We start from the raw sequence: 8,653 nt of genomic DNA, 5'->3' as shown, positions 1-8,653 counted from the left end.
CCATGTGATCAAGTGGCAAGTTACTTACCCCCCCCCCCCAAAAAAAAAATCAATCTCTTTATCTGTAAAACACGTATCAAAATGAACATTGTGCTGGTGCCATTTTTGTAGACTCAAATGTTAAATAGTCAGGGATTTGGAGACAGTGGTTAAGCCCCTGGTGGGTTGAAATCGACCATGTTGGAGGTTTATACATCCTGAAATTTGGAGAATGATACAAGTAGGGTTCCCCACACCCTTTTTCAGAGAGCTGGTTTATGAGCATGCAGAAAAGAACACATGCCATTTGAGGTTGTGGTTATTTTCCATAATGTACCAGGTACATGGTGAGCACATAATCTATCAGTACCACTAGATTCTTCTGAAGGGCAGTGAAAGGGCTGTCCAGGGTGGAGTGAACTTTTACATGATGTGGATGCAAGTTGATGTGTGCATATAAGTTTGGCAATATTGAAAGGTAAGAACCTTCATAAATCTTGACTTAAGAGTTCTATGTTTTGGAGTTTGTCCTAAGAAAATATTAAGAATTTCAGGAATTTACCATGTAATTTATAATAGCCTAAAACTGTTCATTAAAAAAAAAAAATACACCCTAGCCAGTTTGGCTCAATGGATAGAGCTTTGGCCTGCTGGCTGAAGGGTCATGGGTTTGATTCTGTTCAAGGGCACATACCCAGGTTTCAGGCTTGATCCCTAGTAGGGGGTATACAGGAGGCAGCTGATCAATGGTTCTCTCTCATCATTGATGTTTATATCTCTCCCTATCCCTTCCTCTCTGAAATCAATAAAAATGTATTTAGAAAATATAATTAAAAAAATTACACATACATAAATATCCAATAAATTATAAGTTCCTTGAAAGCAAGGACTATATCAAATCTCCACTATATGTCTAGCAATTAAATGATGAATATTCAATAAATAGTTTTTGAATGAAAAATAGAAAAAAAAGAGAAAATAATAAATAAATAAATATTATACCTGTCACATATATTTATTAATAATTACATTTTAAATCATAGTTAAATAAGAAATATTTATGATTAAGTTATTTAAAAAGATCATTTCTTTTTCCTATGTGTTTATTAATATGAAATAATATTCAGATCTATAATAATAAAAGGGTAATATGCTAATTAGACTGGACGTCCTTCCAGACATCATTCTGGATGTCCTTTTGGATAAATCTGGGGCTGGAGGGAAGCCAGCCCAGGTCCCAGGTGCTGGAAGGAAGCCAGTGCCAGCAGCCGGGGGAAGGAAGGTCTACTCTTTCATGAATTTTGTGCATTGGGCCTCTAGTTGAATTATAAAAGTATATTTTACCAAATGTACTTCAAATAAGATGTAAGGCATAGTTAAGTCTGCTAGGATGATACTGATCATATTAGACCATAGAAAGATTCAAGCATGTGCAGAGATTATAGGATGCATTTGTAATTTGATATTACAAAGAGAAATAATGTTTTGAAAGCTCAAATAATGATTTATATATGGCCACACTTCAGTGTAAACAGCAGATAGTTTAGACAAAACAATCTTTTGTCTGATTGAATATTGTGCTTATTATATATAGACTAGTGTCCCGGTGCACAAAATTTGTGCACATTAAAAGGGAATTAATTAAAGGAAATATTTTAATATTGCTATTTGCCCTTTCTCTATAATAGAAGTGTCAGAGATGAAAGAACATTAGTAAAATATATATGAAAATCTTCCTCCTGTCAGAGTCTGGGGCACGCCACAGGACCCAGAGTCAAGTTCCGGTCCACCACCCACACACACTTCGAAAACACAGGAGACCCAGACCCTGCTGGCCCAACCCCAATTGGGAGAGACCCAGACCCTGCCTGCCCTACCCCCGTCAAGCCCCTCCAGGTGGGGGGCATAGCCCCCGGTCCCCCAGCCCGGCGCCGGGGCAGTGGGCATGGCCTGAGGTCCCCCGCCCCGGGCTGGCACCATGCAGCCTCAGGTCCCTGCTGTTCAGTCATCACGTGATGGCGTCCCAGCTAATTTGCATATTCCTCTATTATTAGTATAGATTATTCTATATATAATCTTGCATAAAATATTAATTCCTGGCTTAATTATTTCTCTCCTAGTTTTCTTCAAAATGATTTCCAATGATGTAAAAGTGCAGCATCTCAGTAGAGTTAATTGGCTGGCTGACTTAGCCACTTCCTGTTAATATCATGCTATTGTGAAAACAATATTTAAAAGACCATAGCTAAATAAAGGCATGATTAACTATCTGGAAATTCTACAAACACAACAAAATTGACTTATCTAAGTAAAAATGCTCCTTTGTTTTTAACATTCTAAAAATTTGACAGTGGAAGTTTCTGTCAGTCTAAATAAACTGAAATCTTCATGTTCCAGATTAAATGTGAACATAATCTCTGGCATAGGGGGCCATTTTTTATTTTTTTATGTCCTAGCTCCTGTTCTTTTTCTTTTTTAAAAAAATATATTTTATTGACTTTTTACAAAGAGGAAGGGAGAGGGATAGAGAGAAACATCAATGAGAGAGAAACATCGGTCAGCTGCCTCCTGCACACTCCCTACTGGGGATGTGCCCACAACCAAGGTACATGTCCTTGACCGGAATCGAACCTGGGACCCTTCAGTCCACAGGCCAACACTCTATCCACTGAGCCAAACTGGTCAGGGCTCCTTTTCTTTTTCTTATCTCCTTTCCCAATAGGGGACCTATTAGAGAAATTCTATCAGGATATACTGATTCCACAGGTGAGACCCTATAGTGCTCAAACCTAACATATAACACTAACAGTCAGGAGGAGGGAGCATGAATGCTACATGGGAGAGGCAGTGACGGAAAGAGAGCACAGTAGTGGAGGAGCTCCTTAGGGAGCCTGTCAGCCTGCCTTTCCATGGAGACCTGGACCAAGGAAGCAGTGGTCTCAGTTCCCTGAAGAGCGTCTTCTGAGGTCACAAACATTGTCACTGCTCTAGATATCTTTGTACAATATTTTGTCTACTCTTCTGTTGAGTCTCTGAAACTTTGGGATCTGTTCACCACACTCTGTTTAAATTAAAAACAAGATATGATGAGTGAAAATATTAAAATGAAGCAATGTTCATAGCAATTGTTTGTTTACCTATGTTTGGTCAAATATAATCCCCAAGAACCCCATTCTTTAGTATTTAAATATGAAAACTAATTAGTATTAACTCAGGCAGGAATTTCCCATGTCAAATCTCTGGCTGTATCTGTTATGATATTGCATAAAAAAATGATGAACTGCTAATTAGTTAAGAAAAACGATAGATGTATTCAAGTATCTCAGTCTAATGAGACCGTCTGTCTTAAAAAACTTTGTCACTAAGAGAGAAAACTTAGTGGACAACCATTTACTTAGGCCTAAAAGATAAGCAAGCAATTGGGAGCTAAGTAATCTTGTACTTTAAACAATCCTTACAGTGACAAAAGAAAATGATTATAATCTATGAAATACTGGAACTGAATTACGGTTGGCATCTGCAATGTTCTGACTAAATGGATATGTCTTAGGGCATTATAATGTCTGGAAAATATTAGTGGCAGGTAAAAGACAAGGGAGAATTTTTAACCTTTTGCACTCGGATGTCGAGTGTGACTCGTCACGGTTAGCATTAGAATAAAGGAATTGAGAAAAAAGCAAGCGAGTGCAAAGGGTTAAAACAGAGAAAGGCATTAGACAATGTGTATAAGTATTTAAGACAAATTAATGGGTATACCTACCTAATAATAGAGTAATATGCAAATTGACCGCACCTTCGCTACACCTAAGCCACGCCCACCAGCCAAGCCACACCCACCAGCCTATCAGAAGCAAGTATGCAAATACACCCAACCAAGATGGCTACAGCCACCAAGAGCAGAAGGGAGGCTTGGGTTTCTGCGGTAACTAAAGAAGCCATCCTGTTGCCAGCCTAAGCCTCCACTCAAGGCTGCAAAGTTTCAATTATAGAAGGTGAATTAATTCCAAAAGAAATCGCTGCTGGCCGAGGAGCGAGCAGCAGGCTTGGCTTTTCTCCAGGCTACAAAGTTTCAATTGTAGAAGGTAAATAAATTCCAGATACCAGGGCCTCCTCTTGGGTCGCCAGGGGGCGTGGCCGGCCTGCAAACCACCACAGGCCCCTCGCTCAGGCCGCCCCATGCCCCAAGGGAATCCCCACCCTTCAGGGCAAACCAGTCAGCCCCCACCCATGCACCAGGCCTCTATCCTATCTAATAAAAGAGTAATATGCAGATTGACAATCGCTGCAACACACAATATGGCTGCCCCCATGTGGTCAAAGATCCTGCCCCCATGTGGACACAAGATGGCCACCACAAGATGGCCAGCAGGGGAGGGCAGTTGGGAGGCACCAGGCCTGCAAGGGAGGGCAGTTGGAGGCGATCAACCCTGTAGGGGAAGGCAGTTAGGGGTGACCAGGCAGGCCGAGGAGGGATGTTGGGGGCAAACAGGCTGGCTGGGAAGCAGTTAGGCATCAATCAGGCTGGCAGCGGAGTGGTTAGGGGGTGATCAGGCTGGCAGGCAAAAGTGGTTAGGGACAATCAGGAAGGCAGGCAGGTGATCAGTTGGGAGCCAGCAGTACTGGAATGTGAGAGGGATGTCCAACTGCCCGTTTAGGCCCGATCCCGGATCAGGCCTAAGCGGGCAGTCAGACATCCCTCGAGGGGTCCCAGATTGGAGAGGGTGCAGGCTGGGCTGAGGGAAACACCCCCCTCCGTGCACGAATTTCGTGCACCGGGTCTCTAGTATATATATATATATATATATAGTGGAAGATGAGGGTGGATTTTCTAAGCCATCCTTGTATAAAGGACAAGGCTTCATGGAATCCCTGTTAGTATTTAAAGAGTCATTTGCATCTTAGTGATCATTCCTTATCTCTTGATCACATCTCATTTTTTGAATGTTTTAGTAATTTAGGTAAGACCTAATCTATGAATGACTTCACACAATTTTTTGAGATAGCTCAGGCCCTAAAAACAAGCTTGCTCATCTCCCAGGCACTATGAATTTTTAACAACACTACACATTTATTTTCCATGGTATGTCCTTCCCTGGGAATGGAATGGTTCTCCTGCCCCCATTTCAATAAGCATGGCTATTGCCTCTTCAGGCATCAAAGCATGGAGGGCTGCTAGCTCATCCCCAAATGAGAAAGTACAGAAGAGGCTGTTCTCATCTCCAGACTTGGTGCAAGGTTACTGCTCAGCAATCTAGAAACCACTGAGCAGATGCTATTTCTACTGAGCAAAATTCAGAGGGGGAAGGCCAAATCATGTGCTGCTTCCTAGTTTCCTATGATGCTGTTATGAAATATTTGCCTAATGTCCTGAGGGGGCACAGTGTTTATGCAAATAATGCCCCTCTTCTATTTATAAGTGACTGTGTTCACTATAATTTTTTTAAAGGCCTAATAGAAAAAAAACCACAAAACCAAAACAAAACAACAAAAACAAGAAAACCTGTCACTCAGTGGTCTTGGACATATTTGGGTAAATATTTGTGTTGTTACTGTAAACTTAAAATCCATGATATAGCTTATAGAACTGACATTCTAGTTTACTAAAAAATATTTATCATGTGAATTACCAACTTTCAAAAATTATTTGAAACTTCTTATGAAATGCTTATCACTATTTTTTAATGAACCCAAGTTTATGGATTTTGCAGTGTACTGACAACACCCTTATCAATATTATACATTGTTAAGATATAACTTCTGTCTCTTTTATTATCTACCAGAGGCCTGATGCACGAAATTCATGCACAGGGGGGTCCCCTCAGCCCAGCCTGCACCCTCTCCAATCCGGGACCCTTCAGCAGTTGGACATCCCTCTCACAATCTGGGACCGCTGGCTCCTAACCGTTCACCTGCCTGCCTGCCTGATTGCCTCTAACTGTCCCCCCCCCCCCCCGGCCATCCTGATCACCCCTAACCACCTCTGCCTGCCAGCCTGATTGCCCGTAACTGCCCCCTTGCTGGCCTGGTTAACGCCAATTGCCCCCCCCCACCAGCCTGGTTGCCCCTCACTGCCCCCCTCTGCCGGCCTGGTCACCCCATACAGTCTGCTGTTAGGTCATTTGGTCATTCCTCACTAACCCCCCTGCCAGCCTTGTCACCCACTCAGCCTGCTGTTCAGTCGTTACTGTGAGGGCGTCCTGACCAATTTGCATATTACTCTTTTATTAGTATAGATTTATTTGGGTTCTGGATTTACTGTAGTTATTTTTAAAATAAACTCTGTCTTTCTGCATTCATTCAGTTCACAATTACTGCCTTATTTTCAAATTATAGTTTTATTACTCTGGAGAACAAATTATCTCTTTAAGGTTATTCTCCTGAATTGAGGGTACATTTCAAATAACAAGGTGCACAGGAAATGCTGTCCCTGGTAAGATCACCAACAGATAGTTCTCTTCAAATACTTTAAGTAATACAGTTTTCAAATTTTATCTTTGTAATAATATGGCATTGAATATTAATAAAAATGAGAGTTCACAGAAGCTACCCCCAAATCATTAGCATTCATGAGACAAAAATAAAATTAAGATAACAGAAAAAAATATGATAGAAGTGAGTACTTTAACTTCTGATGTTTTCAGAAAAAAAGCTTTCATTTTTATTTTCAAGTGTTTGATAGCAACAATTTAAAAAAAAAACTTGCCTTAGATCTCAGTATAAATATTCACGTGATTGTTCTAACTGATCAACACAAAGTACTAAACAAATTATTTGAGTTGTACTTGATCCTTTAAACTGCATGAGTACCAGGTCCATAAATATCTTATTTACTTTCTTCTCCCTGACATTAGCCCAGGTCCTAGTGATTTTTAAACCTCTCATTTAATATGTTTAAAAATATATCCAGTGGTAAAACAGATAAAATATCCATCTAGTCCAACTAAATATATATTTTGGCATGAACCATATACTTGAATAAAAGTGAGGTCGTTATGGGGACCCATGCCTTTGGAATTAGTCCCCTGGATCTAGGACTCCAACCTTTGAGGAGGTTAGCCACTTTGGTACTGGCACCTGGGGGATTTGGTGGAGAACTTAAAGATCTGGCCCTGAGATTAACATACTTGGTAGCTGTGCCCTTATCTTTTATCTCTGGGTGCTGTTGGGTCTGGGAATTAGCAAATAGGTATAATATATGCACAGAAAGTTACTCTTAATGCTGAGGTGAGAGCTATTAATGAGGTGACACTGTCAACCAATTTTTAAAAAATTGACTTTGGGTGGTGGACACATGGTCCTATATACAGATTTTGTAATTTAGTAATCCACACATGAAACTTATATGTTCATGTTGACTAATGTCACCCCAATAAAGTTTAATTTAAAAAATCTCCAGATTTCTAATCTCCCTCCCGTACTATTGCAAGAATAGACTAGGACTGGTAAAGAAGAAATATGATTTGTAAGTTTTCATTCTTTGTGTGACAAAGCAAAGTACAAAGTGGAAGGATATTTTAACTGAGAGACAACAAATTACACACACACACACACACACACACACCATTCATGAACTGTGGCTTTACTCAGGAAACCCAAAGAGACTAATTTCATGAAAAATAAACACTGAAATTGCTTGAAGTAATGAAAATTAGAAATATGCTAGGAATTAGCATAATTTGCTAAATAAATGTTTATTGGCTAATGTTTATGATCTCAAATAATGAAACATTTCAGGGATTTTCTGTACATGGTTTATGACACATGCTATAACAATTTCTATTGTCAGTAGACTAAAACTGGAAGAGCATTAGGGTTTCAGACTCTAAACTTTTAGTACATTTGTCTTCTAAGATGATGTAACATTTTCCTTTTCTTCTGCAGGTACAGGTAGGACACTCTGCTCTACTTGGACAGGTAAAGGTGGAACCTTTTGCTCTTCTTTCTTTTCTGTGTTTTGTGTTTTGTTTTGTTTTTGTCTCACACAAAGGAAAATTAATAAACGTAATAATAATATCAAAAGAGGAATCAACCAAAATAGTAGCAGGTAATTCTTCTTTTGTGCTTTTCTGGCTCTCTTATCCTAAGAGACAAGCCACTATCAATAGTGACTCCACTTCCTTTTTTCAGACAGTAGGGAGGTTCCTACTCGTAGTTGCAATGACAGTTATTTCTGTTGTCATAGACCCTGTTTATATTGCAGGTGTCAGATGAACAATTATTTAGAAGTGACACAGAGACACACTTCCTTTCAATGCAGATGTGTCCCACACCACACTCTGTACCAACTTTCACATCACCAATGTCAGGTATATTCATTCCCAAATGGTGGACTGTACCCCAGCAGGTGACACCATTGAACTGGGTCCAATGCACAGTAGAATGCTCTCACAGATGGGAAATTCCTGTCACACTCTCACACTGAATCCTCCCACACAAAATATCAGAGGTGCTGCATATGTACATAAAATGGAACCACAGTTCCCAAAAAGATCCCCTAGGACCATTACCCAGAAGTTTTGACTTCAGGTTAAAGACCTTAGTACATTATTAAAATCTTTTTTAAGTGTTTTTCCCTAGGGTGTTCATTTTTCTGTAGCAACTCCGATTTGCGCTCCTGGCCTCCTTGCCAAAAACGTTCTAACATTGTTCATCATGGACAATACATTTCTTTTCA

The sequence above is a fragment of the Cnephaeus nilssonii genome (assembly GCF_951640355.1).
Source record: "Cnephaeus nilssonii genome assembly, chromosome: 5".
NCBI lineage: Eukaryota > Metazoa > Chordata > Mammalia > Chiroptera > Vespertilionidae > Cnephaeus > Cnephaeus nilssonii.
The sequence above is the reverse complement of the archived record's forward strand: the minus strand, read 5'-3'. Positions refer to the sequence as shown.